Source organism: Phyllostomus discolor, chromosome 2 (genome assembly GCF_004126475.2).
Source record: "Phyllostomus discolor isolate MPI-MPIP mPhyDis1 chromosome 2, mPhyDis1.pri.v3, whole genome shotgun sequence".
NCBI lineage: Eukaryota > Metazoa > Chordata > Mammalia > Chiroptera > Phyllostomidae > Phyllostomus > Phyllostomus discolor.
Window position 1 is genome coordinate 57977043 of NC_040904.2, and position 24190 is coordinate 58001232.

Consider the following 24190-nt stretch of genomic DNA (forward strand, 5'->3'; position numbering starts at 1 on the left):
GAGCAAAGATGTGTCATTAGAGACTGAGGCTCGCATCATACACATCCTCACATTCCCAATTACTTTGTGAATTTTGGACACTGAAGAAGGCTGATAGAAGAAAAAAATGACTCACTTGAAATATGGTGTTGGAAGAGAGTTCTCCTGATCCTCTGGGCTGCCAGAAAGATAAACAAGTGAGTCCTAGTGTAAAGTCAGACCAAAACATGACTGGAGACAAAATGACAGAAATGAAGCTATCCTGATTCAGGCACAACATGAGAAGACAGGGTTCTTTGGAAAAGACAACAGGAAGCCATACAGGAAGCCATAGGCATTAGTCTATTGGGGCTGAACAAGGCTCTTGAGGACAGGACGTTATGGACATCACTCTGTATTCACAGAGCTCACAGGAGTTGTAACTAACTCAATGGCACATAGCATACAAACAAAAAAAAAAAACAGGACAGGGATGGAAGCAAGATTTCTTTTGTGCATTTTGTTAATAGGTCTATGTTGTGTTTAACATGATTGACACAAATTTAAATGTAAAAATTCCCTAAAAATTAAAAAACTGAACAAATAAGACTAACTTTATATCAAATGGAAGAATAACCACAGAGAGAAGAAAGAATTGCTTCATGTATATTATATTACAAAGATATTAAAAATCTTCAACTTTACCAAATATTTGTAATATGCATATTTTAGTTTTGAAAAATTTATAGGTATTTTAAGAATAAAGAAAATAAATGATTATCTTAAATATCAGTGAAAACCATAACTTTGAGGTATAGAAAACAAAAAAGTAAAAAATAATAGAAACTAAGTAAATCTATATAATCCTAAATTTGAAATATCAGTATTAATTCAAATTTACATTTATTTATGCATTTATTTATTTATTTAAACACTTACTTCATGGCTTTATCTACTGTAAAACAAGTAATAAAAACTCTGTAAAAATATGTACCCCTAGCACCCAGGTTGTGGTCTCTAAATATTATTTACCACTGAAAGAAACTGAGGTTTAGGGTTCCATGAAGAAATGACTGACTTTATACCTAAATGTAAGATCTAAAACTATAAAACTTTTAGAAGAAAATGCAGGAGTTAGTCTTCATGATCTTGGGTAAAGTAAAAATTTTTAGATTCAACACACACAAAAAATAAAAGGAACATCAATAAACTGGACTTCATCAAAATTAAATAATTTTGTGCTTCAAATGACATCATCAAAGAAGTAAACAGACAACCCACAGACTAGAAAAAATACATGAAAGTCATACAGGTAATAAAGTACTTTTATACAGAATATATAAAGAACTCTTACAACTCAATTATAAAGGGACAACTCAATTTAAAAAAAGTAGGTCAAAGGTTTGAATAGATATTTCTTTAAAGAAGATATATGAATTGTTTGTAAGCACAATAAAAGACACTTAGCATCATTTATTATTTTAGAGGCAAATCAAAACCAGATATATCACTTACAAAGAAATTAGCTTTAGTAAAAAAGGCAGACAATAAAAACTATTGGCAAGAATGTGGAGAAATTGGAAAATTAGTTCATTACCATTAGAAATGTAAAGTGTACAGTCACTTTGGAAAAGAGTTTGATAGTTCTTCAAGATGTTAAACATAGAGTTATATAGTCAGGAATTTCACAACTAGTTATATACCCAATAAAAATAAACTTGTAAGTACATGCAATAACTTGTACATGGATTTTCTTCAAGACATTTTTATCATGGCCTAACAACTGTCAACACATGACTAGCTAAACAAAATATGGAATATCCATATGATGAAATATTATTCAGGAATAAATAGAAATGATGTGTGCTTGAAAAAAGGTATGAATGAGTTCATGATGATACTTAAAACATAACACAAATGCATGCAATTAGTTATCATTGATGGTTGCTTAAGCACCATTTTACTATCTTAAAAAATTGATAAAATAGAAAATTACACTTCTTAAAGTATCAATTTAAACTGTGAAATATTTACTAATAATTCTGTTTCAATGAGATACAACTTAAAGATATTTTATATTAAACCTAAAATGTTAAAAAGGTATAGGTTAAAATTTGAGTATTTCTCACAGTGCATAAAACTAAATCTCAAGGTTTGTCTTTATGTAACATGGATTTTAATATTGTAAATAATATTGACTTTTCCCATAAGTTTATTATTTTTCTTCTCTGAACTTTCCATTTTAGTTTCTTTACTTTGTACTCAATGAGTTCAACCACACTTAAAACATACTACAACTATGGAAAAAAATGTTGAATGCTAACTGGGAACAAATTTATTCACACATGCATAGGAATATACAATTTGTGGAATAGTACTTTCCCTTATATATAGCATTAATTTTAAATCTGAACATTTCAGTACTATGCTTTTCAAAGGTCCTGAGAAATCAGTCAACACCAGCAAGATATTATCATGTCATTAACAAAGACACACTCTAGATGAAATAAAAAATAAAGCTGAATTTATACTAAAGTAGAAAAAACTGATGAAACAATGATCTCAATGATTGATTGAAGTTGAACACAATTGAACAGGAATTAGATCACTATTAATTGGAATTAATTCCCTCATCCTTAAATTTTGCTCACTGTTATAATACAAAAAAGTATATGTATATATGAATCATACATTTTTTACATAAGGCTGTATTCAAGCTCCCCGTTTGACCTGAACTAATTCTAATACCTACATTCCAAGATTCAGAAACTCAGTTTCCATCTTATTGTTACAGGGAAACAACACAAGGGAAAGACCAGCAAGTGGTGGAACTGGTCAGTACATCTGTCATCCCCAGGTGCTGTCTTGATGAGACCTGTCAGTACTCTCTTCCTTGTGCACTGATGCTGAAGACTCCCCCTGACCGGAGCCTAGTCATTTGCCAGGCTGTCCCTATCATGGGGCGTTACACAGCAACTGATCCTCATGCTCACTCACCCTGCTGTCAAAGCATTCCAATTTTTAATCGCTACATGACTTGTGAAATTCAATATGAACCACATGGCTGCAATGAAAACCCCTCTCTAATACTGATAATGCCTAAAAAAGGAAAACTTTGGGCATACTTCCTGCCACTGTTGACACTCTAAAACTAAGTTTGAGAAGTTTTTCAACTGAAATTTATGTTTACACAGTGAGAAACTATGTTGTTATCCTCTAATTCTCACAACAGACCACTCTCATTGAGCATATTTTCACTATGGAAAAGAATACATCTCCCATGGCTAGGGAAGAATGCAGCCAAAATTCAGTTCCAGGTCTGTACACCACACCTGTCACTTCCTTACCTACTGGGAGACATTCTCTTTTTGATTCTTGTTAGCTAAAAATGCTAGAGCATATTTTAAACCCAGGAGATTGAACTTTATTTTCCTGAGAATGTTACTTGAATCATAGTCTCTTTTATTTGTTCCCCATAAGATAAAATTTGAATTTCTGTGCTTTGGGAATTAAGATAAATATGAAAGCAATTTTTTTGTTAATTAAAACCAAATTAGTTTACTTGCAGTTGTGTTTGCTTTTTATGCTATGTTTTAGGATGCACTTAGAAGAGATATGCCAAGTACTGTTAGTTGGTCCTGACAATTTTTAAAGATTATTCATTTATTTATTCTTAAAGAGAGGAGAAGGGAGGAAGGAAAAGATCCATGTGTGAGAGAAACATCTAGTGGTTGCCTCTTACTCATGCCCCAACTGGTGGTCAGTCCGTAACCCAGTCATGTGCCTTGACTGGGAATCAAACCAGCAAGCTTTGGCTTTGCGGGATGATGCCCAACGACCTAAGCCACACCTGCATACCTGTCAGCCTGTGCAGATGAAAGGCCCATCAGCTAAGAGATACATCAGCATTTTTGTGGGAAAGATTTAATGATATATGTGAGAACTGCAGACAGACCATTCTAATTCTATAACATGCCCCCGTGTCTACTGGGATTGGATAAAGGAAAAAAGTCTTGGAGGCCCCATGTGGCTTAAGTACCTTGGCAATTAAACTTTTCTATATTTGGCTTAATTCATAAAAAGGGAAATTAATTTCTATTCTGGTATCTCAGGAAATTTTTTCATAATATTGATTTTGGTGTCCTTTTACATCTTTATGTTCTGGATGTCATCAAGCAGCAAAAATCTGTGATGAGTTATTCTTACAGTTCTGTTCCTTTTTTTATCTTGTTGTGGAAAGAACACAATGTGAGATCAACCTTCTTAACAAAATTTTAATGTATGTTACTATTGGCTACCGGTGATGTTATATAACAGATCTCTAGGGCACATTTATTTTGCTTACCTGAAACTTTGCACTCATTTATTAATAATTTCCCATCAAGAAATTTATTATGGAAAGTGAGAGCTAAATAATCTTACTACCAGATCTTTTACATTGCTGCCATGTGTCACAATCCTGGAAAAAACATTTCAAAGATTTGTGGAATCCAGGTGTCCATTAATTTCCTTTGAAATTGTCAAGCATATTTCCTCTACATACAAAGGCGCTCGACTCTTATGTTTTAATAAAGACACCAAGGAACAAATTCTACCCACCACTTTCCTTTTCCGTTCGCTGTAGGTTTGTCCTAGACCAAAGAATATTTTGAAAGATGAAATCTAAGCACATCTTTTAAAACACCATTTATATAGAATTTGAGTTTATTGAGTAGAAGTACTTACCCAAAGAGAACTATGGCTTTCCTTCAACAGACCTGGACCTTTTATTAGTCTTTGTGTTCACAGTAGGAATACAGTTCTTAATCATGCACGCGGCAGATGTTAACTAAATGATTAGTAAATTATTTTCTTTTTTTAAAGATTTTATTTTTATTTTTATTTTTAGAGAGGGAAGAGAGGGAGAGAGAGAGAGAGAGAGAGAGAGAGAGAGAGAGAGAGAGAGAGAAACATCAGTGTGCAGTTGCTGGGGGTCATGGCCTGCAACCCAGGCATTGTGCCCTGACTGGGAATTGAACCTGCGACACTAATTATTTTCTTTATAAATGTAGAAATTAATTTATATTAGGGCAATAGAGAAACCCCATCTAAAGAAATTGTTGTCCATTATGACTTTCACATGATCTATATGTGGACAGATTAACATCTATAGTTGTACTTAATTTTTAAATTATTTCTCTTCATTCTTTATTATTTCGTTATTATTTTTTTATAAGCTGGAATTGAGCATCACATAATATTATGACCCTTAAATTTTCTACCTTTTATTCTAGTTCAAGCCATACAAAGTTGTAGGGTCTTTCCACTTTATCAAGAGAAAGTAAAAATATTTCATGCTCAGTGAACTAAAAACTTAAAATAGTTCTCATTTAAACTGAAAACTTAAATTGACACCTTTAAAATGGAATCTGTTCTTTTTAATTTAATTTAAACACATTCCAGTAAAAAATAGAGTTTGATGAGATACTAAAATTTCCAATTCTAGTATGAGTATTAAAAACATAGTCACACTTGAATTGACTATTGTTCTCCATGCTAATAGTAAAGTGAATGAACTAATGATGAAATCACACTATTAACCCACATTAGTGATTACACTTCTACCTCAACTCTTTGTATATGTATTGCAATAATTCAATTACTAGCATTTAGGGTTATGTATTGAAAAATTAAATTACATCTTTTGTCTTTCAGCATGGTTTTACTATTTGGCTAACACTGTTTTCTGCTCTGTCCAGACCTTTTTATGTACTTGGGAAGTAAACCCCTCCCCTGTGAGCATGCTGACTTGTTGGTACTGCTGTTGACCTGAAGTCATCCTGCTCCCATTACCTCACCCCCACCATGAATAATAACCTGTTTTACATCGTGTGGCACATACCACTCAACTCACCATCGAGAATGTTGAACATTGCTACAGCAGTGTTTAAATTTATTTGTATACATATATTAAAAACTTTTAAAATTTAAATCCCATTAAATTATCATTTGGGGCACACCCATGCAATGTCTAAAGTATACCAGTCAGGAAAATAGAATAATTTTTCTTTTTTCCTATAATAATATTTGACAAGTTTTTAGTGCAATATTATGTTTATTTCCAGGTAATATGAGTGTTTCTAGAAGTAAGTATAAAAATATAGGACACCTAGTTAAATTTGAATTTCAGATAAATGCTAGGGTTTTAAAACTTATTTGGGACATAGTTTCCTAAATAATTACTCATTGTTTACCAGAAATTTGAATTTAATTTGGTATTTTGTATTTTATCTTGTAATCCCTGAATGTTTAAATTCAGTAAAAATTTTTAAATTAAGTAAAATATATTTTATAGTCTATCAAAATGTCATCAAGATGCTCAAACAATTTATTTTTACATTATACTGAAAAAAGTAATCTTATTTGTTGATTTTGAGAAAGAATCTCGCGGGCTGCAAACCAAAGTGTCACAGGTTCGATTCCCAGTCAGGGTACATGCCTGGGTTGCAGGCCATGACCCCCAGCAACCGCACATTGATGTTTTTCTCTCTCTCTCCCCGCACTTCCCTCTCTAAAAATAAATAAATGAAATCTTTATCGAAAATGCCTTTCTTAAAAAAAAGAAAATATAAAATTTTCTAGTAAAATAATTCTAGAAATATTAAAGGGACCACAAATTCTGATGTAATGAAATATTACATATAATCAGATATACTGAGGGGTAGAGAATATATGTCAAACATAGAATATGCACAAAGTCAAACAGAATTTGGGATGACTTAATCCCTATCTTATTTTCATAAAAATGTTAATTAATTGAGTGCTTATGGCATTTCAGGAAGTAACTATACTAATTCCAAATGAAAACAAGGCAGCAAAAGTCACTTTGAAGTTGGGTGGGGAGTTCTGACACTCAAGAGAGAGGTGTAATCAAGACAGTGATAAAATTATTTAGGTAAAAAGAGAGAAGCCTAGAGCAGAAACTTAAAGACCCCTGCCTGTAAGAACTGGCAAAAGACTAGTTGAGAAAGAGATTGAGAAAGGGCATGAAGGGGAGGAGAAGAATAGGACACATTTCCCACTGAACATTACTCACTGAAATAAGCCAGAGTCTCTTGGAAAGATGGCTAATTCCAAGAAAATGGAGGTAAGGGAAGATTTAAGATAAGCCTGAAAGATGTCTGGTACCATAAATAAGTACAGAATGAATGATGTGGAAATATCACAAAGACCTAGGAGTCAACATGAAGGAATTCTCATAGGCCCAAACCATAGTGCTATATTAGAACTAATTAAATAAAATTTGATTCCATGAGTATCTACTGATAATGACAGATGATAGATAGATACATGATAGACAGATAGATAGATAGATGAATAGGAAGGGAAACTTCTTTCTTACAATACCATTCTAACTAATAAATAAATAAAGAATGACGGAATCACCATTTTACAACTATCAATGTAAAATTTGAATAAAGAAAAATAAATAGATGGTAAATCTTGGGTTGAGGGAGGCTAAATGATATTCAGAATATTTGCATCATATTAAGTACTTTTTAACAAGCTATTTATTACAAGTGACCCCCATTATTTAATATTCAGGGCACCTTCTTGGTCACTCACGGGAACGCACATAGAGGTGAGAAATCTGAGTCTGCCGATGTGCATGTCCTTAGCTGAGGCTGAACAAGGCAACACTCTGCCTTCTTATTTTAACTGCCATACTATGAACAAGTATCTTTTCTGAGATGAGCTTTTTGCATTTTTGTGCTTTTCCTTAGTCATTTTGATATTTCTTCATTATTTTGCTATTTTAAATGATTCCAAAGCATAGTGATGACGTCCTTTCCAGTGTGAAGTGTGAGGACACTGATGTGCCTTACAGATAAAATTCATGTTAGGATATGCTTCGTTAGTCATGAGTTACATGCTGTTAATTTTTGATGTTAATGAATCAAAAATATATATTGCATATGGTGTCATTAAAAAACAAAATTTAACACTACAAGGTTATGTATTGATTGGTTGATGAAAATTTTATATCTAGAGGCTTACAGGAATGTAACCTAGTATTTCCTCTGAGAATACCACTCACAACTTGCAGCAACTTTATAGAATATAACTACTGTGAATAATGACACTCAACTATAATTTCCAAAGGAGAAATAATAAACACACAGTGGAGATACTGGACAAAGCTTTAACCAAGTAATCCAAATTAATAGTTAATAAGAGGCAAATGGACAGCATAGTCCACCAGTTTTGATATTCTCTAAAGCATATAACATTCCCTATTTAGTATTCCAGCTCAAAATGTTAGAAAGTCGAATTTAATATCGAGGAAACACCAGAAAGCTCAGGGAGAAAAGCAGTCTATAAAATACTTGGCCTACATTCTTCAAAAATGTCCACAGCTTGAAAGTCAAAGAAAGATTGAGGAACTTGTTCAGATTAAGTTGACAAAGAGAACTATATAAATGTACTCTGCAATTTTTCCAAAAATTCTGTGCCAGAAAAGAAGGTATAAAAGACACTAGGAAAATGGACTTTATTAGATAACAGTTTCATATTAGTATTAAGTTTCTTACTTTTGATAATTACACTGTGGATAGATGAAAAAATATTATTGTTCTTAAGAAATGCAAAAAAAGTGACATTATTGAAGAAGAATGAAGTATGCAATTTATATCCTCAAAAATTTCAGGAAAAACAGCATCTATCTAATCATCATCTGTCATCTGTCATCATGTATTGGGAAAAAGAGAGAGCATAAAAGAAGAAAAATGTGACAAATAGGTCAATCTGTATAAAAGGAATTATTTGTACTATTTTTGTCACTTTTGTTTGCTTAGAATGATTTCAAAATATAAAGTTTAAAAAATAAGGAGAAAGAAGCTCAGGAGGATGTGCTGTCAGAGAAGTCTGGAGAGGAAGAAGTTGTTGGCAGTGTCAAATGCTGCAGAGGGAAGTAAAAATTTGGATTCAGATTTGATTTAGAAGCAGGAAATTGCTAGTGATGCCAGTTTCCATGCCTTTGTAGGAGCAGAAGCCTGACTGTTGTGGATGGCAATGAACTGCTGTGTGGAAATACAGACAGCACAATCTAGCATTTTAGCTGTAAGAAAGGAGAGAACTATGGTAGAAGCTGAGTGAGAAAAGAAATTGTATTTTTTGTTTGTTTGCCTTCAGATTGAAGAGGCTAGAGGATTTATAAGTGGTGATGAAGGCCCACTTTTGGCCAGTGAGAGGGGAGAAGAGTTGAAGACAAATGGAAAAGAAGTAATACATGAGAAAGGGAGGACATTAAGAAAAATTAGGAGATGGGGTGAAAAGCACAGATAAGGTAGGAGGCAATTATGAATTCAAACTATTTGACTGGAAAATGAACCTTTTAAAAATTTAAACAGTATTATTGTCATCTTTTAGGTTTTCTTAAGAAAAGCCTTTTAGCCCTGCCTGGTGTGGCTCAGTGGATTGAGTGCTGGCCTACAAACCAAAGGGTCACCGGTTTGATTCCCAGTCAGGGCACATGCCTGGGTTGTGGGCCAGGACCCCAGTAGGGGGTGCATAAGAGGCAACAACATATTGATGTTTCTCTTCCTCTCTTTCTCCCCAATCCCCCTACCACCTAAAAAATAAATAAATAAAATCTTTTTAAAAAGTCTTTTAATTTACAAAAAAAACTTTTTTATTATAATAAAAGAAATAACATTTCAAGTCACAATCACACATCTTATCATCTTTTTTTTCTCTACAATATCTTGCTTGTGAACATGTCCGTTCTTCTAATTTTGTTTTAGTTTCAGGCCCACATTTCTAACTGCCTTTAGGAGTTCTACTTTGAATGTTTTCACCTAAAACTCCATAATCTGTGTTTTTAAATATAGTTAAAAACTTTTTAGTATCCAATTAAGGTGAAAAATAACATGGAACATTTAAAAATATTTTGACGGGCGTGATTTGTCTTTCATGAATGAGTAACTTCATGATGCATTCTTCATTCTTCCAGAAGGCCTGGGCAAGTGCCCAGCATCCCAGGGAAGAAAAGTATCATATTTAATTTTTTTTGCTATATTCCTAATTGAGGAAGTAGTGATTTAGTATTTGGGGAGTAGCCAAACAAACAAACAAAGCTGTTGTAAATCTTTAAATGAGACTTTAAAGTCTCATTAAATGCTAAAGTAACAGCTAAAATATCAAATTCATAATTAAAATATTCTGCTTTGAACCTGAGCTGAAATTAAACAAATGGAAACTATTTTGATCTCCCCTGACCGTAGATAGACTAGCACCAGCTCTGGAAGAACCTCAAATAACATTTTTAAAACTTTAGATAGATTATGGGATACATATACTAACCAGTAAACTACAGCTCGAAATAAAAATGATAAAACTGAGTTCAGTATTTCTGTTTGTGTGAGAACAGGAGGGAGCAGTAGCGGAAAATAAGAACGAGATTGGGTACGGGAACAAGTATTTCTCTAGAAAAAGTGAAAATCTGGATCTTTCTTTTCTTGGTATTACATACCTGAATGTAAGTTGACTCTTAACTCTGTTCATTCTTCCTTTTTGAATTGTTGGAACCCAAGTCATGTGACATTTACTTCACAGCTTCTTTGTATGTTAAATTTTTTATTTTCTTTAGATAAAAACCCATGGCAACTAACTTGACTGGAGCAACAAATAACAAAAGCTTTTAGAATCTCAGAATCTATGAAATGTAAAGGAACCAGATTGTTTTAGTGTTAATTTAGAATAAGGCATGCTTTTTAGAAACGGTTCTATTTAAATTTTTTACTGTGGGTCACATTTGAATGTGCAGTTCAACAAGAAATTGTTATAATATTTTTGTTGTTATTTTTACATGATCATAAAAACACCTATGGATAATATTATTTTTGCTTTTCCAGAGGGATCTAGTACTACTAACATTTGTAAAATCACTTCAAAAAGACATTAACTGCAGGAGACAAAACAGCAATTTTAAATATCCAAGCAGGTCCACCAAAACAAAAATTCCATTCATAAAATAATGGTGCTTTGTAACGAGTTCATTTGACTGTGGAAATTTGAAAAATGTGTTATTGCTTGGAACATTTTAAAAACCATGATGTGAAAAAATATGGTGTGAGTTGTAATTCTTTCTAATTAAAAAACAGGCAAGCCCTTAGATAGGAGTCACAGTGAGCCTCCCTGAGTTTTTCCCAAGCCTAACAAAAGAGGGAAGGGCTTGCCACTGCTTGTGCCTGCCAACCGTGCATTGTTCAAGGACTCAAAATAAAGAGGCAAAGGGGTCAAGGGTTAGGAGCTCGTATTTCCACTCTACATGACCCTGTCTCTGGGCCAGGGGTGCTCTTGTCATATATTTCTGAAGGTTTCTCAACACAAGACTCTCCCCCACCCCTTTCGGGAAACTACCGTGTAGACTATGCTCATGATTAATGAAAAAGGCTCACAGGAGCCCTTCTTAAAATGCTTTAGACAAAGGGGTCCTCAGGTCGATGGCTTCAGAAGAATACCTGCAGACACTACTGCCTTAAGAAAATAGTGGGAATATCTGTGTTTTCCACCAATTCAACCTTTTCTACAACATATCAAATAACCTGATTAATGGTATGCCACTTTCTATTCTTGTTCTAGGCTGTCACCAGAATACTTAAACTTTCATACTTCATGTAATCAGTTGATTTTTAGGTTACTTTCATTATATCAAAGTAGGATTAGGTGACTGTCTGGCTGAATCCTGAAATTTCACTTAGTCCACAAATAGTAGAAAATTATAATCATGTTCTAGCAAATAAAATTTAGATGTATAAAACAATTTTAATTCAAATCTGACAAGTTTGAACATAAATTATTATTTTTCTGCTGCAACTATAGATACCTCACTGAAAAGCACACACAAATACTTCATCAAATTTCAAACCTTGTAATTATCACCTTCTCATCGACTACCTCGCTAGAAATTTCTTGAGACATTATCAAACATATTAATAAAAATCCAAAAGTGATTTTAAATACTTAACTTAAATAACTTAAATCACAGTGAAATCAAACATGCCATGGCTATTGCTTTTTTCTAGTGGTTTAGGACAGTGAAATAAGACATAGGTTTTGGTTCTAAAAGCTATCAGGGGTCCAATTTCTGGAAACCCTAATGCTGATGCTTAATCTACAACCAAACTGATTAGGACAGTGTTTCACCAATTCCGCCTTGTTCACACTAATGAGCCTACAGAAATAGGAATTATTAGTTAAAGCTGCTGTGAAGTTGCTCCCCTCACAGTATATTAGCCACATGACTTTTCTTACTATCTTACAATTCAATATAGCATCTCTACAAATACGTGGCTTCTAGTTATTGCAGAAATTTCTTGTAAAAGAATGAAGGAAAGGAGGTGAGGCCATATTTGTCTATGAGTGTAAAATGCCAACTGCCCAAATTTGTAGTTTTAAACAGTGTTTTCTATCAAATACCATTTCTTCACTCTTTCTACATGGCAGTTTATGGAAATATACTTTACCAATGCATCTTTTCCTTCCATGTTCCATGTTTACCAGCTTTTCAAAGCAAAAGTTCAGACTTTTCAGCCACTGAAGTGCAAATCACACCAATGAGACTGTGAGGCAATTCTGACCAAACTGAAAAGAAATAAAAAAGTAAAACACCTCCTTTAATTAAATTTCATTATATTTTAAATGTAGGTATCTAAGAGCCTTTGTTTCTGAGAGATATAATATCCAGGTTGCTAAAAAACTGATACAAAAAGAAGGGTTGATGCATTACACTTATAAAGTAGAGAAAAATAAATGGTAAAATATTTTTTTCAAAATTGTTGAGAAGAACTCTGCTTATTTACACGGGGCATTAATCGAATTTAAAGTTTCAGCTCATGTCCTTTTCTTCTGAAATGTTCCTCTGATTACATCCAATTAAATGCTTTGCCTGCCTTCTTTGCCACCCAATCCCTTTCCCACCATTTTTCCTGCCTCCCCCATCCCTCCCCTGTATCTCTTTCCCCTGTATCTGTCTGTTGTAGCTTAAATTAGTGGCAGTACGGTATGAGGGGTAAGAACCTGAATGTTTCAGCCAGACTGTGTTTGGCTCTGACACTTGGCTTTCTCATTTATCAGCTGTGTGAGCTCAAATTATTTTACCTCTCTGTGCTCTATTTCCGTGTATGTGAAGAGAAGATCATGATACCTATCTACACTATTGGCTTGATGAATGGGTTAAATTGTTAATTTATGTAAAGAATGGAACATAGTAAGCACTGTATTATTACCAGAGGCATTTGCATGAAGGTGTTTCTCATATAAGGCAGGGACTGGATTTTTTCTTATTTTAAAATTCCCTGAATCACCTTGTGTAGTGTCCAGTAGTCATTGCTCTTAAATAAATATCAAATGAAGGAAAGAACAAGTGAATACACTGCTATGATTAGAAGTTCTGGCATTTAATTCTCTTACGTAGACAGAATATTTGCTTCACTTTTGTCTCTGCATCCATTTCCCCAGGGCTCTCACTCAGCATCCTGTCTGCAGCCTGAACCTAAAGCTGGAGCATATCTTTTGAAGTAGCTGGGCCTTCTGCGGAGAGGAGAGGGACAAGTGAGAATTCACATCAACAATCTAGTATGTCCTAGTATGTTTCTCTATGACTTTCACTATGAAAACCTACAATGTTTCAAGATCTTAGAACTGAGTCTATGCGATATTTATATAAGTAAAAAAGAATTTTATTTTAAAATTTTAAACTTTAAATTTGAAATCTAAATTACTTCTTGCTTACAAATAAAGGGCTAAAGTTTTGCACAGAGAGAGGGCCAAACAATGTTCACCTTTAGAGACAACCTTTAATCCTGCCAGAGAAGTGACTATATGGGTGTTTACATTTGAATACAGACACAGTGTCAGGTGGATAGATTCCTAATGTTGGTGCCTCCACTGTCAGTTGCTCACATGACATTCATTGGTGAATGCTGTCTTATTTGTGTGTAATAACCACTGCCTTGACAGAATTAGATAAGCACCTGTAGAGATTTTTAAAAGAAATCTGTCCCATTATCTGCACACTGTGAGCAACTTTGCTTTTAAGTACTCTTGCTTTGCACAATATAGGTTATTAGTTTGACTATTTGAATTAACCAGTTGTTAAAAATGTGAAGATGGGAAGCTAAATGTCGGTAAATAAATGGAAGAAATACACCAATTTCACTGCACAACCTAGGGCTGGCAGCCACTGGCCACAGGAGTTCATAAATGAATATGTTTCTAGAGATCATCTTTCATTTTAAAATGCGGTCGTCAGCAAAATTTCTATTTAATGTGTTAGCAGCAACTGATGTGAACAATTAAGGAAGACCATGATAATTATTTGACCAACTACTGGTTTAGATGAGGTCTAAACAAAATACTTCTCATGAACACAGCTTTACAAACATTAGCCTGTGTTTACTTGTTTGCCTTTACGACACAAACATTGCAGTATCATGCTATAAAAAGGAGCTACCCACTCAAGAAACCCAAGGTAATATCATCTAGCATTTTGGCATTCTCCTGAAGAATTAGTGCCTAGGGGAGGCAAAATAGAACATTAGTGAGGATTAATAGAACTTTTTTGAGTAAGCCTTCTTTCTCCCTCCTCTCTCTGCTCCAGCTTTTATGTGTTAACCTACAAATTATCTTAACATGTTGTGTGTGTGTGTTAAATTATTAAAAGTGGTGTATTTTTTTAGTTTCTAGCTAGTAGATTGTTGATGATATCTTCACATTTTTTCCAACAGCTACCCATATTTAAATTTCTATAATATTGCTATGTTTTAAATTCCAAGTAAATAAGAGGTATGTCTTCTTTAAAATGTATTTTCTCCAGAAACATAAATTTAGTAGTTTTCTGACTATGTCAGAGGGTATTTAAATCATTGTCAAGCACCTCTGGTAGTTGACAAGAGATAGATTGGCAAACTCTTATAAAAAGTGTTTTCTGTCACTTCCCAAACAGTGTGATTTTTTCAGATAACTTGTCCATGTCTAAATCTAATAAGTAATGGACTTGAACCAGATGATTCTGCTAGTTACTTCCACATTGGAGTCATATTACCTGTCCACTGCTGTGGACAAGAAACCCAAGGCCCTACCTTTACGGTGGATCTGGAGCTCCATAATTGAAATCGGAGGGAAGGATGGGTTTGAGAATGAATGTACGTGACACACAGCACTCTGCATAAAGAACATCAAATATAAAACAAAGTGTATAAACCGCACAGTTCTGATGAGGTGCTGTCTCCAACAATAAGTTCATTTTGTAAACTGAAGTGTGTAGACTCAGGCACTCCAAGACCTCATGCAAAGGTGGCCATAAAATGGATTGAATAAACAAATTTCTGGAATCATTTTTTAAAATTAGGCAAGATGAAATCATTGTAATGCCCCATGTTACCACTGAAATAGAAGTACCTTTATGTCTTGCTTGTTGATAGGGTCACATTCTGAAGGTACCTTGTTTTGGTTGTAAATTGCTCAGACAACCAGTGATATTCCAAATGTTAAAAGAATTCTTTTTAAATATACCAGCTACTGTCCTTAGTTAACCATTCTATGAGTTATCTCATTTACTCCCTCTCACACTAATACTGGTGGAAATTTTTCCCTAATTTAATTCAACCAAGCCACACTCATGCAATTTCTGATTCCCAAGCCTTTCAGTTAGCTGCAGAACAGAAGTTCTTGGTTAAGTTAAAACTATTATACACATAAGTTGCCATAAATAACAATTCTTTGAGAAGAATGGGGGTCATAAACATAAAGAATATAACATAAAAGACAGTTTCAAACATATGTTGCTTCATTTCTGTTCAAATAGTCTGGATAGCCTGTTAAGGTGCTTTGACTTCCTGTAATAGAGAATGAAATGAACATTTTTCTACAAAATGTGTCCCTCTTGGTTATTTAATGTAGCAGAACAATAGCAAAATAAAATACCAGCAGAATATCTGATAATTTTTTTATTGAGAAAACAGGGAAGTTAGGATGAAATGTAGGACTCTTCAAGTTAACAGGAAAATATACTTACAGCTTTTCAGGCCTACCTCAAGATCCTCTACCATTTATCAAAAAATCTCTTCAATTTTCAAAAGCCCTCTAAAGACCTCCTGGGACTATAAACAAAGGCCATATTGTATCCTTGGCTGAAGCTTGTTAAGTGGCTCATGAATAATACTAAATGCATCCTCCCCATAAATCTACTTGATGTAGGACTACTGTTATCTAGCCTCAAACTTCACTGACATTCATCATAAACTTGGGAGATGGAAGATTCGCAACATGCATCCAAATAACTGCTTCCAACATCCCGTAGATGTGATTCTTTTGAACAGAAAAATTGTGGGCACTTTTGTTGTTGTTGTTGTTGTTGTTGTCTTTAGTGCAATGAGTTGGAAACACTTCTAATATTCTTTGAACTGATCTTTCACAACAGTAATTTAAGGTAATGAGTCATTGGAACTTACATTTACAATGGCATTTCACTCAAGAGTATCTGAAAAGAACTGAGTATTGTAAAGACTGTTTCAGAGCTTCTAGGCTTTTTGTTTTTTAACCTTTTTTTTTCTTTTTAGTGAAAACCACAAGTAATATTTGTAGATGTCTATGCAAGTTGGCAACAACTAGCAGGTGTTCTTTCTACTGAACAACGTATTTTTAATCATCTATTTGTGGCAAAATTAAGAAGAAATAAAAGGCAAGTAGGACCTGGTGCATCTCAGAGATGTCTCCTGTGGAGAGGAACAAGAGGTCTAAGGAGAAATCACATATTTAGTGTCCCTCTGCGATTAGCAGGATTTAGTGGTAAGTTCAATATCACTTAAATGAGCCTTACTCATCTTTTCCTGTTAAAGTATGTTTATCATACTGTAAATGTTTATCATACATAAGACAATATCATTTCAATAGGATAATGATTTATTTAATATCTCACAATGGACATGTGACTTTCTGGGTAAGCATAAACAACATGGACACTTTCAGTCAGTCAAAGAAGTAAAAGACTGTTAATGTGTCTCATCCCCTGTCCTGTGATTTAGACCTACTAGGGAAATGCTTTAATACCTATATAATAGGGATGTTGTGGTTCTTTCTAGGAACTATAGGTAAAGTTAAATTTGCTCTCCAGGTTGTTAATGTTTGCAAAGAGAATGTAAGTTTCTGATTGTCTCAGTCTAAAGTACCTATTTACAGTGAATGTTAGTTAATCAAGCTATGACTTTCTATTTAGACCAATGTGTATCAGCCTCCAGTTGTATATGCAGATAAATTGTGTTCAATTCTAGAAGACAGACAATGTAGTTTGTCTGCTTGTCAATATGGTATAAGCTAACTATAACATTTTAGAGTAAAACAAATGTTTCATGATTTAGTATGGTCTTATTTTAACAACTTAAAATGAGAATTTAAAACCTCTGATAGTTAAGAATAAGAACTTTAGATTAACCAACTGAAAGTTATTTTATTGCTGGTATTTCTAGACCTAGGGGTATAGGAGGTTTAGGTAAAATTTTTAGGATATATTTGAATCATGAAAATATTATTATTATTTCTTGTTCACTAAGACAATTTATTAATGTTAAAAATTATATATTATTTATTCGAATGAATGATTGAAAAGAGGACTACTCTCAGTTCAACAGAATATGATTCTTAGGCATTTCCTTCTCATTGATCATGGGTAGTGAACAGTACTTAATTTAAATTACAAATCAATAGTGTTTACATAACTCTGTATCAAAATATCTTTTAGAAAACTGAACTTAATTAGTTATTTGTTTTAAATTAAATAACTAATAGAATTATAGATTAAATAGACAAAACAATTTATAGAACTATAAATTAAAGAACCACAGTGTACCCTGTAGCTCTATTTCTCCCAAAAGAAAACTTGTCCAGCAGAAGTCTTCCAAACCTGTGCTCATGGGCAACAGTGGTCATATTTTGCATCACTTGCCAAGTATGTCAAACTTGACATGCCATGTCAGCTGCACTCTAAAAGAAAAGACTATTCTGTTGATACAGCTGTAGCAGAATATGCTTTTTTTCCTACAGAAGCAATAGTTTATTTATTAAAAATAATAAAACTGTGGAAGATAATGTCCCCAACAAATTTAAGTTGTATTCAGTGCATATTTGAATAACAACACAGCAAAAGTAAACAATTTTCCTACTGCATTTGTCTCCTTAATATTTTTGTGGATGTATGTACATGCACAAGTATGTATGTGTGTTTATTTACATTGTAACCTTTGGTAAATTACTTGCCTGGAAGTTGTGATGATATCATTAAGAACACTATAACTGGATAGTGTGATTTCCCATCAATAATAGTTAGTAATTGACACTTAAAAAGTTCTCTTTTTGTTAGGATGGGGGATGGCTTTTTTTTTCCTGCAAAAGTCCAGATAGTGAATATTATTGGCTCAGAGGCCATCTAGTTTACGCAGCCATAGACAATGCAATAAAATCTTGTTTATGGACACTGAAATTTAAAGTTGATAAAATTTTTACATCACAACATAGTGTTCTTTTTTCAGTTATTTTCAACTATTTGAAAATGTGAAAACCATGCATACCTGGTGAGATGTACAAATCAAAACCAAGCACCAGGCTGGATTTGTCCAGGGGGTCAGAGTTTGCCAACTCCTGACCTAGAGAAATGTTTGGACAAATATTTACTCTACAATTCAGTTTATTATATGTTAATTTTGGTGTGCTACTTTATCTTGAATAATCACTTTATACATTTCTTCATATTTAACTTTAGAGATTTAAATTTGTTTTTGAGATGGAAGAATGGAAGATGCAAACAAGGAAGAAAGATGAAGTGCTCTCTTTGCAGTAAAAACAAAACAAAACAAAAAACACAAGAAGGCAAATTCACCTGAATTTTTGTTTTTCCAAAGAAAAGCTGTTTTCTAATTCTTGGTGGAATCTCAATAATGATGTTGTAACTTGGAGACTTTCTGAAGAAATGCAAAAATTATACCTTCCCTAAAGTGGTCATTATTGTGTGCTTTTGTTTAAAAAATTACATAATCTGAATAAAATGAAGACTAGTAGTCAGTGCATTATTTCTAAAAGCATAAAATTGAAGTGAAAGTTTATTTTTATAAAATAATATTAAAATGTGATTAATATGTTGATATAAAAGAAGTCCTTAATAATTAGGTAAAATCATCATGAGAATTGCTACATTTTCTCTAAAAGGAATTCTTAGTAACTTATTGTTTTAGCTTAATGCCCTTAAAAATTCATTTTCACTGACTGGATATTTTATCACATTAAGAAGTCAGTATTATTTTTTCTGAAAGCAGGATAATGTTTTGTGGTAAAATTGATAAAAAGTAGACTATGTTAAAGACAAATAACAAAATAGCTTTTTAATAGCTATTGGGGATTAAGTGGTAAATATGAATTATCATGTATGGAATCAATTAATAAATCTGTACTATATTTAAAGTTTCTTTTATAATAATTGTATTTATTGTCCTCATAGGAGTTTGTTGAAGTTGTTGAGAGTGGGTTTTGAATTAGACATATCCCTCCCTTGCCAGTTCCATGACCATAGGCAAGTTACTTAACTTTATTAAGCCTTAGTTTTTTTCCAGTGGAGAATAGGTGTCATTGTACCTACCTGATAGGGTGTTTTGAATATTTAAGTCAGTAATACAGTTAAAGTGTTTAGTATAATAGTAACATGGACAAATATTCAATAATCATTAATAATTATTATAAATAAAAATGTTAGCAGTTTTTTAGCATTGCTTTTGAAAATACTGCATGAGAATAATAAAATATGATATATAGTTTTATAATATTTGCATACTCATCATATCAAAAATCTTAGTCTGCAGAGAGAGCCACTTACAACAGTAACTGTTTTTTAGTGATTATTTTCCCTAAATGATATGACTATTATTATTTATTTAAGAATTAATTTTATTTATTAATTACATTTATTAAATGATATTAAAGTAAAGATTTAACTCATTTAAATCACTGTTACTATTCTCTTCCTGATCTTTTTTGGCTTTAATTTTTTAGATACTTTTTAATTTTTTAATATTTTTATTGTTTGTTCTATTACAGTTGTCCCATTTTTCACATTTTGCACTTCTGCACCCAGCCCAGCCTTCTCACCCAAAGTCAATCCTTTTTCTTCATTCTCTAAGTTCATTAATCATTCATACATATTCTTTGACTAGTCCCACCTTCTTCCTTCTTCCTTCCTACAGCTATTAATTTGTTCTGTGTTTCCATGTTTCTGGTCCTATTTTGCTCATTAGTTTATTTGGCTCATTAGATTCCATTTTTACGTGAGGTCATATGGTATTTGTCTTTCACCATCTGGCTTATATCACTTAGCATCATACTCTCCAGTTCCATCCATGCTGTCACAAAAGAAAAGCCTTCTTTCTGCTGAGTACTCCATTGTGTAAATGTACCACAGTTTCTTGGTCTGCTCATTTACTGATGGGCACTTAAGCTGTTTTCAGCACTTGACTATGTAAATTGTGCTTCTATGAACATTGGGGTGCATAGGTTCTTTTGAATTGTTGTTTCAGAATTCTTAGGATATTTTCCCAGCAGAAGAATTGCTGAGTAATAAGGCAGTTTTATTTTTAGTTTTTTGAGGAAATTCCATACTGTTTTCCACAGTGGCTGCATCAGTCTGCATTCCCAAAAATAGTGCATGAGGGTTCTCATCTCTCCACATCTTCATCAGCACTTATTGTTTCTTGTTTTATTAATGATGGCCATTCTGACAGGTGTGAGGTGACATCTAATTGTGGTTTTAAGTTGCAACTCTCTGATGGTTAGTGATGTTGAGCATTTTTTCATATGTCTATGGGCCATCTGTAGGTCTTCCTTAGAGGAGTGTCTCTTCAGGTCCTTTGTTCATTTTTTAATTGGGTTGTTGTCTTCCTGATGTTCAGTCATATGCATTCTTTATATATTTTGGAGATAAAATCCTCTTTGAATGTATTAGTGGAAATATGTTCTCCGATATAGTCACTTCCCTTCTCATTTTGATGATGGTTTCTTTAGCCATGCAGAAACTTTTTAATTTGATGTAATCCTATTTGTTTATTTTTTCCCTTCTTTTCCTTGCTCTAGGAGATGTATTGGCAAAAATATTGCTATGTGGATGTCTGAAATTTTATTGCCTATGGTTTCTGCTAGAACATTTGTGGTGCCACTACTTATATTTAAATCTTTTATCCATTATGATTTTATTCTGGTGTATGGTATAAGTTGGTGGCCTAGTGTCATTTTTTGCATGTGCTGGTTCAGTTCTCCCAACACCATTTATTGAAGAGACTATTTTTACTCTTTTGTATGCTTGTGCCCCTTTTTACAAATATCAATTAACCATAGAAACAGGTTTATTTCTGGGCTCTCTAGTCTGTTCCATTGACAGACTATGTGTCTGTTCTTATGCCGGTACCAGGCTGTCTTGATTACAGTGGCCTTTTAGTGTAATTGAATAACAGGTATTGTGATCACTCCAACTTTGTTCTTTCTCAGGATTGCTGAAGCCATTTGGGGTCTTTTTTTTTTTTGGTTCTATATAAATTTTTGAAATATTTGTTCTATATCTGTGAAATATGCCATTGGTATTTTAATAGGAATTGTGTTCAATTTATAGATTGCTTTGGGTAGAATGGACATTTCTGTGATTTTAATTCTTCTAATCCATGAACACAGTGTATGCTTCCATTTATTTGTATCTTCTTCAATTTCTTTTTTCAGTCTTTCTTCCTGATGTTAAAACATCAACTTTGTTCTCTATTTCCTTCCCTCCCTCCTTCCCTCCCATCCTCAGGGATTTAGCTCAGTTGTGTGTACTTTTATAAAAGTACACTTGACTTTAAATCACCATTTTAAACTTATTGATACTTTTTAATCTATAGGATGAAATATTTCTTTTTTTCTGAAAAGTTTTCTTCTATGATATCGTTATTTGTTTTCTTTTTATTTTTTTCACTCTAGAATGCTTTTTTAATAGTTTTTTAAATTTTTTTTTAGAGAGGGAAGGGAGGGAGAAAGAGAGAGAGAGAGAAATATCAATGTGCAGTTACTGGGGTCCGTGGCCTGCAACCCAGGCATGTGCCCCAACTGGGAATCAAACCTGCAATGCTTTGGTTCGCAGCCCACACTCAATCCACTGAGCTACACCAGCCAGGGCTTAGAATGCTTTTATTTTAAGCTTGACCTTCCATTCTTTCTCCTCCAAACTTAGTTTTCTTTTCTAGTATTCTGATTACTGTACTTTTTAGTATTCTACCATTAAAAGTACACTGTAAGTACACTTTTTTACTTAAAGATGATGATACTGATCATTATTCTATTTTGTGAAAAGATAGTTAAATGACAGTTCCCAATGCATAACCAAGATTAAATTATAACAGAATTATTGTGTTAATATAGTTGCCTGTCATATAATAATCCCATATTTGATCAATACTGTATCAAATAAACCTTTAGTATCTGAAGGTGTTTTTACAGAGTGGGGTGGAGGTTGTATGATGATATCTTATCTCCTGAGTTATGTGTATATAAATAACTGGGGACACTGCTAGGCAGGATTGCCAGAGGATTAATGCTTTCAGGAATTTTTGAGACCTCGTTAGAAGGGATTATCTTGTGAGTAGAGAGAAACCAATTATATAATGGATTGTGAAAGGAAGTAAAATGTGAAGATATTTAGTTTATCCTGTCTTCCTTTACTGACAATGCTTATTAATTTCTTCATGTTTCCTTCTTCCCCAATATACACACCATTCACCACTAAGGCACTTAACCCAGAACCAAAATAAATGGAGGCTGTAACTATAAGCTTTTAATGATTGTGAGAGCACAAAATTCAGAGCATTCAATACACTGAGATCCAAAAGTCAGGAAAGATTGATTGATACCACTTTAGTGATACTATGTGATTAATAGTGACTGATATCACTTTAGTGATATCATGATAAAATGCCACTGTTTTATAACAAAAAAGGATATGGAATTCATAATGTAGTGTTGGCATGTGAATGACTTATTATCAGCTACTATAGCCTTGGGACTCAGTGTCTAAGGTTTTTTCAGAGATAAGAGGACTCTGTGGCCAAACTATTGCTATTTCAGCTTATGGAGAGACAGTACTCTCAAGCAATAAATACTGTCAACTTTGATGTAGATCTTGGCAAGCATCATGAACTTCTGGAGGAGCTTTGTTACCTTCAGCAGCCTTGGCAACAGGTTGAATCAGCTTTAAATTTTAAAGAAGAACAGATCATAACACCAGCTGATATGCATGAAACAGCTCTTGGAGAACCCCATAAACAGATGAATGGAGACTTTGAGAGGGGAGTGAGAACTTTCTAAAAAGAGTTAGAATGCATATTTAGAGTAATAGTATTTATTTTTTTGTCACTATGACCTATCATTGTAAACCCTGGCAGTTAGAGCCTAAAGAATCACAAGTTATACTTTAAAAAGATTGTTTTCTTTGTGTTTAAGATTGGGTCCACCCAATACACATAGAGGATATTAAATTTGGAATAAAATATTAAAGACCAAAAAGGCCTAAGCATGTAAAATCTATTAGACTGTTAAAGAAAATAATTATCAATGGTCAATGAGTCATTGTCCAGATTTAAACATAGGCCTTATCATAGCTTACAAAAATAACCAAGAATTACCCCCAGTTCAGACTTCAGAGTCTAATTCTGCTTGTACCAGAGGCAGACCTGGAAGTCCCCCAAGAAACCTGGAGACTGGTGGCCCATAAGGTTTGGTGTTTTTTATGAAAATTAGTTTGATGTGATGCATAGTTGAAGAGCAAAGGGGTTTTCTTTACTTGATGAATGCAGCAAATTCTGAAATTATGCACAGCAGGTGCAGATGAAGATACAGCACAGATTTCAAAAGATATCTCACATACTGGTAGTTTTTTTGCTGAAACATTTGTTTCATTCATTTATCTCACAGCCTTTTTCTTGGGAGAAGAAAGTGAAAAGTAGGCATATTAATCTTTATTTTATAGGAAAAGACAGATGATGAAAAAACAGTCATGTATCATGATTCTTACTCTTCATTTATCCATTCAGTAAATAAATATTCAGCCTCTACTATATGCTGGACAATATACCACAGCAGATTTTTATCTCTCCTCAGTTGACTGAAATAGAATTGTATAATTCAGGGTCAT